The 10000-nt window shown below is 39.6% G+C and overlaps 1 pseudogene; it reads right to left on the bottom strand.

Annotated features, from left to right (window-relative positions):
- Positions 1-755: 755 nt before the first annotated feature.
- On the bottom strand, positions 756-9047 carry LOC138041800 (uncharacterized; annotated as a pseudogene).
- Positions 9048-10000: the final 953 nt, after the last annotated feature.

The raw sequence follows: 10000 nt of genomic DNA, 5'->3' as shown, positions 1-10000 counted from the left end.
GCTTTCTTACAATTCAAAGTGGCGCACTACATTTTCCACGCTCGATATTGATATCTGTTCCGAAACTTTGCAATTTATCGGCAATTATACCTCTGAACTAGCACAGTATTTGCGAAAACCATTCAGGGACTAAATGTTTCAGAATTGAATAGGAACAAAATGCTAAAACAGTTAAAAGTATGTCAAAAATGTAGAGTGCTTTTTGTAATAATACATCAATTTATGAACGCACTATGAACTATGGCAAGACAAAAAATGTTTCATTCCTTTCCACAGACCATCCACGAAGTGATTTACATATCAAAAGTTGCCGACGGAAGGAAAGACACGTAAATTAAGGCATGACGAAGTGACAAATAAAGAGTGAAGTATATTCTCCTTTCATCCAAACCTAATTGTGGCACTGAAAATACATTATCCTACCTTTAAAGAGAGCATAAATGAAAAACGACAACACTTCAAACTTTTTTGCTTCCGCCATCGTGAAATTGATTCCCGTCGTATTGTACCGGTATTCTGGTCAGGCGGTAACATTTTCATGTGGTATGCAAAGTAGGGACGTCACGCGAAAGCTATGAAGCAATTTCGTACTTTTCTTGTGCCAGAATTTTCCTTATTAATTGTCCACACCCTTTCATCAGTCTCAAATCAATCGTTTGTCCATTACTATAAACAGAGGAGACCTTGCAGTAACTAGGTCATCTCACTCCGTTTGTTCTGCGTTTTCCGAAAACAAAAAATTAAAGGAAAATGTATGTCTTTTACAAAATTTTATTAAAACTTTTCTAAATGATCTTAACGTCACAATGGGCGATGAGATTTTAAATGGCAAATGACGTGTCCACAAACAAGAAATCACTGAATTAAGCAAGCAACCAAGCTAGGCCACCACGCAGACGTTCTTTGGGTTTCGTCAAGCGTTCCTGCCCCACTAACGTCTGCTGAAACGAAAAACCACTTTCGTTCAACGGCTGTTTGCCCACTATTTAGAAACCAATCAGCGTTGACTAATTGTGTTGTGCATAGCCAATCACCCGCTGCGAAAGAATGAGCATACCCAAAACTGGAAAACGGCCTCTGATTGATCCTTAATCCATGAACGGTAGTGGTTTCTCGTTTCACTGAGACGTTAGTGGGGAAGGAACGCGTGACGAAGCTCTAAGAACGTCTGCGTGGGAGGCGAGCCACCGGGAGGTACTAGTCAACGCTTGGTCTGACTCAGTTTGATTTCTCACAGAAAGTATATTGCAGTGTTCCTACATTGCAAGTAACTTAAATCCAGATGTCATTATTAGTTGGACTGTCGACGTGAAACCATGAGATACTGACATCGTTCACGTGACTGCAACCAGCTAGGCTGGTCATCTAATAATTCGTTATCGCAGTTAGGAAAATCATGTTCAATATGACGAACAAACTCATATGATTGGTTCTTGACTTATTGGGTCGAGCTTGTGGTGTCTCTGGGAAGAGAGGGAGAGAAAAAGAGGCGATCAGTATCAAAAGTGTCGCAAAAATAAAATGGCGTTTAGTTAATTAATTTATGCAATTATTGACATGCACCTTGAGGGAGATTTGACAGCTGCAAATGAGCCTAGAGGAAACCATCTTTCCAAAGAAAGAAAGTTTAATATCGATGGGTCCATATCTTGAACGAGCCACGTAATTCCCGATAATCGAAATCTTGCTGAAATATGGCAAGGTCTGGAGGTAGCAACAATTGCAATCTTCCCTAGTCTCGAGGACCCAAAGGAACCTACGGGATACTAAGGAATTTCTTGTGGCAATAAAGAAAATACAGTTTTCTTTACGTTCACTAAGTGCAATGTGGTGCGGCGTATAGTCCAAAGTAGAAGATTCAGTGTTAATGCGGGCTAGAGATGCCGCCGACTTTCTGAACCTTATTCTACCTTCCCGATGCTCTTCCTCTTGAGAAATCATCGTACCTCGTCCGAAATGCACCCAAACAAAGAAACCTTAAAAAGCTCTTAACTCGTGATATCTCTGTTTGGGAATGATCTCATTCACTTATGCTGTCTCAGCTAGATTCAAGCATCGTTGCTTTTCTTACCTGTTGTCGAAGACGATGGCCGGCAGTCATCCGTCGGTTGAAACTCCTTCAGTTCTCTTGGAGAGCTCTTTAGGATGGAATCGAAAACTTGCGAAGGCTCACGCACTTGGTTTTCTGTAAAAACATGCGAAGAAGTTAAAAGGAAAAAAAGGAAAGGAAAGAAAGTTAAACGCTGGAGCACTAATTGGAGGTACTGTAAACTGAAATCAACAAATTATCACAAATCGAAATTTGGTATTTGAGGAGTGGGGAAAACCGGAATACTCGGGAAAAACCTCTTGGAGCGGAGTAGAAAATCAACAAACTCAACCCATACATGACACCGAGTCTGGGAATTGAACCCAGGCAACAATGTTGGGAGCTCGAGGTGGGAGCTCGAGGCGAGTGCTCCCACAACTGCGCCAGCCCTGCACCTCCGTGACCGATTACCAAAGCCTCTGCTCATGGTATGCAACATCTTATAATGTAATCATTGGAAATTATTCACAGTACCTTACCAATTGCCATGCATGTAAATACGATTTTGAAACATTTCTATAAAGTTCTGTTATGTTGGGTTAAAGGTCCTTTATGATAGAAGATCTGTGAAATTCATACATTGGAAATGCGGACATGTAACGATGCAGCCCTTTATGGAACAACTAAAGCAATGAAAGCAGCCTTAAAATATTCTGTCGATCATCGGGACTGCAACCCATGGCAGGCTAATTTCGTAGCACTCCGATTTAAGCAATAGAGGCCGTTTTCCGTGTTTCTAAACACGAGGGGGAGTTGGGAGAATTCGAGACAGTTATGCAAACCCGAGACGCAGTCGAGGGCTTGCATAACTGTCGAGAATTCTCTCACTTTCCCGAGTGTTTAGATGAAGCTATGGAAACACGAAAAACGTTCTCTATTGCTTCTATAAAGATAATTCGGCAAATGAAGGAAACAAATGATGGCAAATTCTTGATTGAAACATATTTTCTCGACACACGCTCATATTTCCTACCAGCCAACCAAAACGCGCGTCTGACGGCATATAACCAATCGAAATTCGTGTGATGTCACAGCCGTGTTTCCATACTCTCATCTAAACACAGCTATTGACCAATGAGAGTGCGCGTACTATCCTAGTTATTTTATAGAGTGTTTTGTTGTGAGCGTACGCATTAGGTTTGAAGGTGCGCAAGCTAGGAAGAGAAATCATGCTCAGTTTAATCTAATGGTGGCTGGCTACTTATTTGTTAATGGCCACAATGCAAAAAGCTAACGACTAAATAGAGACCTTTGTTTCCTTGAGAGGATTTATTTTTATTATCACGAAATTCATGTGTCCAATTTAAAGGAAAGTTCTCACAAGTGCACTAATTTCGCCTTTGAGTCTTATTACATCTGATTTGTTGTTTTATTAAACCTAGCTGAGTTAAACGGAATGGTATCGACAAGATTAATATATTGGCATATCGGAATATTTATACAAACAATGCAATCTTGACGAAATCTGTCTGCACATTGAAAGAAGGGCTGAAACTAATAAAGGTAACGATTATCCTCTTATATTAGAAGCAAGATTGTACTAACCATCTCCAATGATTCTAAATTTGATGTTCACACAGTCCTGAATATTGCTTTCTTCTTCGCTAATGTAAAATATCTGCCATGAGGGGATATCCAACAATTCCGAAACAGTTCTTGCGAAGTTTTTCCTACCAGAAAATAATATTATTAAGGCTATATCTAAAAAGCAAATTCAATATTTAAAGTAAATCTCCACTCTCAAGAACGAGGATTTTTCGGTGATGACGATAGTGACGATGAGGATGGGGGTTTTGCTTTTGTTGCTGGTGCTCGTGGTCTAATTGTTGTATATATATTTGCAGTTGATTATGAGCTATTATGGAGTTGCAACAATCGTTATTAGAGACGGTTTGCCGGGGATAACCCTATCCATCAGTTAAGTCATAATCCAGAGGACAAGTGCTATCCAAAACCAATATTAAGCTTTCTACTGAATGGTGATTTAATTTACCTAGTAGATGGAGCTATTCAACCATTATACGGCAGGTCATTTGAAAGGCTCGAAACTGAGAAGATCCGAAGATGCAATTTCTGCAGCCTATCATGAAGTCATAGAAAGAGAGGTTCGATTATGTGATACAATTTTTTAACCCTTTATTCCTTTGAATCTCCGTTCCCAATCAAGTGTGAAATGTGATCATCTTCAAAGCTCACCGCGAAAATCCTGGTCCTTTTACATATTCAAGTGACTTTTCCACATATATGGACTCCACAAGTTTGATAGTACCGCAGGCAAGACGAGCTGAACCACCATTTTCTGCGTGGACCACGATCCCGCGTCCAACAACTGAGGAAAAAAATCATCCATACGTCATACTTGATGTAAAATAGTCTCTTTAATGGAAGAGACAACCTCTTACAAACCGTGGGACAAAGAAAAAGCGACCTGCTTCACTGAGTTCAGGAAAAAAAATAACATGCACTGATAATTATACGTAGTGTAGCCACTGCAACAGAGGCCTGCATTGCAGCTTTTTGGCGCAAATTCGTTCTCCCTTCCTTAACGCGCCTGACGATCAAATCTCAACTTACGTTTTCACCCACAGTTGTAGTTTTTACGGCTCAAGATGATCTTACCGGACTTGTCTCCGAACAAGGGAAGATCAGGATCAGTGAAGAACTGTTTTCCGAAACCAATATTCAACCGTGCATGCTTGCCTGAGAGATCTCCAACTTCACAACGCATCATGTTGTTAGAAAGGCACGAAGTTTTGTAGGTTCCCTGAAAGCCGAAGAAATATTGCAGCTTTTTTCAACCCGATGGAATCAATTATAAATTCGTTTTCACTTTAACACGTTTCTCTTTTTTTTCCATACTTGCATGGCAAGATGATAATGAAAGCACAAAAAAGAATGACATTCGATACTTACGGACAAGTAGACGTTGTAGGGGTTATAATGAGGTCCAAGACTCTTACACCTCTTTCCCATTTCAGCGAAGGTGTCATTTCCTTCAGGGTTTACATGCACGTGCCATTGATGGTCCAAACTCTGATGAAGGAAAGAAGATCATTTCAAATTCTGTGGTTTGGGCGCTTCATTGATGCCTAAAATCACGATTAGTATTATTATAACTTTTTTTTTCAAATCGTGGATGATTGATTCAGTGATTGTGCCATTGATGGCTGCACTGATTGGAGCCTGTATGCCTTTTGGAACATTGATTTGATAGTTTGATCGATTGCCATTGAACCTTGGTCCCGTGTTCATTTTGTGGCTTCATATGGATAGTTTATAGACAAATTTATGATTGTTTCATAAAAGTGACATATTTTGTCAAGGTACAGTTCATATTTGTTACCTTTTTGCTGGAATTGGTGGCATAGTTCAAATCAATGTAAATCGATGTCTCTTCAGATGCCATGAACTGCTCATGGGACTTCTGTTGAGTCTAAAGAAATATAACAGAAGAAGCAGGCACAATATGAGATATCTTTTCTTTTGATTACATTGAATGACTAAAACAGTGAAACTTGGCTTTTGCGTCAAGTCTCATTTCAGCAGTCAATGGAGCATCCACCTTCCTCAGTCCGAGCTCATTTATCAGTTTTTCTCAGTTTTTTCTGTTCTCTTGATGTGTAATGTATAACCATCGAGAGTTATTTCTCTAGAACGTATGGAAGAATGAAACTGACTAGCTTACCAAAAGAATGTAACCCTCCAAAGCAGGGCCTTTGAAAGTCACTATCGCCTTCATGAGAACATCACGGTTCACTACGGTTGGATTGTCTGTACACACCCACCTACTACTTCCCATTGCTTTCGTTTTGTGGATAACAATTGATCGTCCATGGATGCTGTTCTTGCCAAACAAAGGTAGGTTGAAGTCGAAGTGTGTCTTGTTGTAATATGTATAATTGTAAAAGATCCATATTTTCCACTGAGATCGCCGATTTCATATTCATCATTTGTCCCTATAAAGAAATATGTTGGTATGACAAGATGAAAGATGAGATTTTCTTCACACTACTATTGACAAATTGAAAAATCCTAGGTTCATATGAACAGATGGAATTGAATCCCCAAGCAGGAACAACGATTAGCTGGATTCTAAAACACTAAGTGCCTTATTCTTCAGAAATGACTGAAAAGCGTCCAGGAATTTCATTGACGAACTCTTGTTATGGAAATTAAGGATAATGATCTATTGATTCTAAAATGCATATGGCTCCTTTGAAAATTGCAATTAAAAGTTGGAAAAGAAAAGGACTTTGCTTCATACCAGTTCCAGGAAAAGGACTTGATTTCACATCGACGCCAAAAGAATTCCAATGTCCACCCAGATTGCCACCTGCACATGTTTCACTTCCTGTAAATTTCGACCCCCACGGCATGGGATAGTTGTGCACGTGGTATCCCTCAGCTTTTCTTTTCAATCCAGTCAAGCTTATTTCTGTTATGGTGGGATCAAAAGGAGACCGCTGAGTAAACCTGAAATAACCATCGATACCGTCATGAACGCTTGCCGTGAAGGTCGCTTTTACAACCATTGGTTTCACTGTCATAATCGTGGCACATGCAAAAGGTCTGTCTGGATCTACTTTTGAGAACAGCACTATCGTTTTCCCGATGACATTGTTCGTTCCACTCAGCGGCAGGTTGGTGTCAGTAAATGCAGCTTTTGCTTTCGACATTTCCTTTGTTGCCATAGAAACTGTAACGTCACCGTGCTTCGCGCACATATCACCAATGGGACAATTTTCTTGTTTTTCTTTGCTGCAATTGTGTCCATCGATACTATTTGGGTTAAAAATCTCGCCAGGAATTGACAAGAAACTGTACCTTGGTTAATCTGCCATAGAAATTGACTTTGCAATTCTGCAGCGTTGACATAAAAAAGGTGACCAATAGACTGGTGTCTGTGTCTGAGTTGTTGACGACTTGTCTCAAATAAACATAACCTGCTACCGGATATTGAAGACTGCTTTCGCCGTTATCATTGTCTCCTTGGGACTTATCAATGCGCATGCCTTTGGCATGTCGCTGCTGTACAGCACGAGTGTCTTATCCATGATACTGTTTGGTCCAGTGATCGGAATCATCATGCTCTGGTGTGTAAAATTCCCCTTTGAGTTGTTGGCATTCAGGTTCCCAAGCATCCCCGCTAAGTCCCCAACAGCACAGTCCTGGAATCTCGAGTTACTAGATAAAGTGCAGGAGGTACTGTAGTTTGAAGATTTTGCAGCCATTGTAGGATCATATAATGCTCCAACTTCGCCTTCGTGACAACTCATAGCCGCGTTTCCATTGTAAATCATGGGTAGTTGTCGTATGCTCCATGTCAGAGTCTCGTTGACTCCCTCTAAATGGACCGTGATGTGTGTAGGACCACCATCGTGCACTTGGGAAAATTTGACGTCACTATTTATTCCACTCATGCTGAAGAGAGCTTGTAGTTGATGATTTGTTGCTGACAAACATTGAATTAAACATCCTAGATGACAACCAAGACAAAAAGGAAAAGGAAACTGATTAGTGTTGAATTCAGGGTTTCAAAGAGATGTATTTCAAATCAAATTCGTCTTAGTAGAGCAAACGGAAAACATCACAGCCTCGAAATGCACTTGAATTTCGGCTTTATTCATTCTTGCGTTTTTTTAAGGAATGGTAGTGATTTTCGCCATACCCATGATGGCAATCGGTTCGGGCTTCCTACGAGAGATTTTTTTCGCCGTCGTTTTCTGACAAAAATGATTTCCAATCTCTTCTCTATCTTATATTGAAAACACGCCAATTGTCGGGTTTCCGTAGCAAAAATATTTTTTGAAAAAGGCTTTTAGTTTCTGTTGAGAAAGGAGTACTGGGTATAAATAGGCTGGTACTCCAGACTTGGGCTTGTTCCAGAAGTTGAGATTTAAGTTGACCTTGGAAACATCTCTTACTTGATCAAACAAAGGGTGTCATGTGCTCCAAGGAACGAATATCGGTCTTGCATACAATATAAAATAAACGAGAATGTACTTTTCTTTATGATTGTGCTTCGATCTAAGATCTTAAAGTATTGTTTGAGTAGTTTGATGAGTAAAAAAGCTGAAATGAAACCTCGCTTAATATAATTCGATCCGAAACAATTTCTTTGCATCAAATAGAAAATCATAGTGATGAAAAATATACAACTGTTGATAAACCACTCAGAATAAAAAAAACTGTGAATAAGCTTGTCTGCAAGTTGGCGGTTGAAAATCATAAACACTCCTGAGGCACGTCTGAAAGATATTAGACTATCACACGATAGAGTTGATAACGTAGATTGACCACCGTAAAGGGATCCTAAAAGCTGATGATTTCACGGGTGACGCCCGAAATCATAATACTCTATTTTTCGAGCATGATCCGACAGACCCTAAGAACAACAGTGAGCGAGCGTAAATCAGCGTCATTTTGGCAGGAAAAACGTGATACCGGCGTTATTATTAGCAAAGATATCGTCGTGTCAAAACAAGTCAACAACACGGTAGCAGTTTTGGCACGATTTTTTGACCAGCAAAAAGGGTCAGCTACCAGCAATAAGAATACCTGAGCAACCTATGCTGCTAACAAAGGGTAAGATTAATCGTTCGGGTTAGATATTTTTTAAGTATTTTCTCTAAAAACGGACAGTCATATCTCGTTCTCTTCCTGGTCCTAAAATCTAAAGCTCTTTACTGTCAAGTTGGGACAGCGCAAAGTGACCAGCTATACTACTACTGAGTGAGGTGAAAAGTTTTTCCAAACAAATAATATTTCGAGAAACCCATACCATTTTTCAATTCACGATTCCCCAATTTCAAAGTCGAGAAAAAAATCAAAATTAGCCTTTACTTCCTCATTACATTTGTCTAGTTTGTTTACTTTTGAGTTTGTCGTAGAAACCGACCGCAGCATTAGTCCTAATATGCTCCTTGCCGGGCTCGGTAAACTTCCTTTCGGAATCCATCTCGGGATAATCCCGCCAAGTAATCCTCCACCTTTTCATGCCTCAAGTTGGTTCTTTACTCGGATTTTTCTTTCACTCAAATTGAATGCGTTGTAAAAATATAAAGGAAAAAAACTTAAAAAACTCGCTACATGATTTGCAACCTTGCAAGGTTTTTCTTGACATCATTGTCATTGATAGGCAAATGATAAAATTAAAGAAAAAAAGCAAGAAGCACCTTTCCTACTTGCTTAGGGCCTGGCTATTCGCGTAGAATTACGTTAATTTCTTACCTGAAAAAAGCAAAGTTGAAAAGCAAGCCACCATAGTAATAACATCATGCAGTAACATAATGCCGACCATGCAAGTAGGATCTACGTGGGCAGATACAACTCAGAGCATGCTTGTAAAAAGACATTCAGAGTTCATAAGAGTACAGTTCCTTGAGAAATATATAAACTCCTAAACTCTTTTGATTGAATAGATGAATTATTCATGACTATAATTAAAACTTTGCTTTGTTTAATTTGTCAGTTTTCTTTGTTTTTGCACCGCACCCTTCGGATAACGGTATCATGTGCAAATATATCCTGTATGCTGTTCCTTTCATAGATAATCCTTTTATATTGTGATAAAAATAACTGAAGTTGAGCGGTACTCCGTTTTTAGCCACTTTAATATGTGTTACCAGAAACCTTGAACCACTTATGTGTGTCGTCCGCCTCAAAACACCCTAAACCATTTTCTTGCAACGAATTAAATTCTGGTTATTTTTCAGTCTTGCGAAGTCTTCTTTAGACTTTATCCTGAAGGCAGCTCGGCTCAGTGCAAGGGTGGACCCAGGGTTTTTTTTAGGAAGGGGTGCACCACCAAGGAGTGGCGTTACTGACTAGTGACGTCTTTTTTGTATTGTTTTTTTTTTCTTTTAGAATACCAGTTGTAATAGAAAGCCGTAGGTCATCTCAGGAAGGAAG

The sequence above is a fragment of the Montipora capricornis genome, chromosome 3 (genome assembly GCF_036669925.1).
Source record: "Montipora capricornis isolate CH-2021 chromosome 3, ASM3666992v2, whole genome shotgun sequence".
NCBI lineage: Eukaryota > Metazoa > Cnidaria > Anthozoa > Scleractinia > Acroporidae > Montipora > Montipora capricornis.
This window is presented reverse-complemented; position numbering and strand designations above follow the sequence as displayed.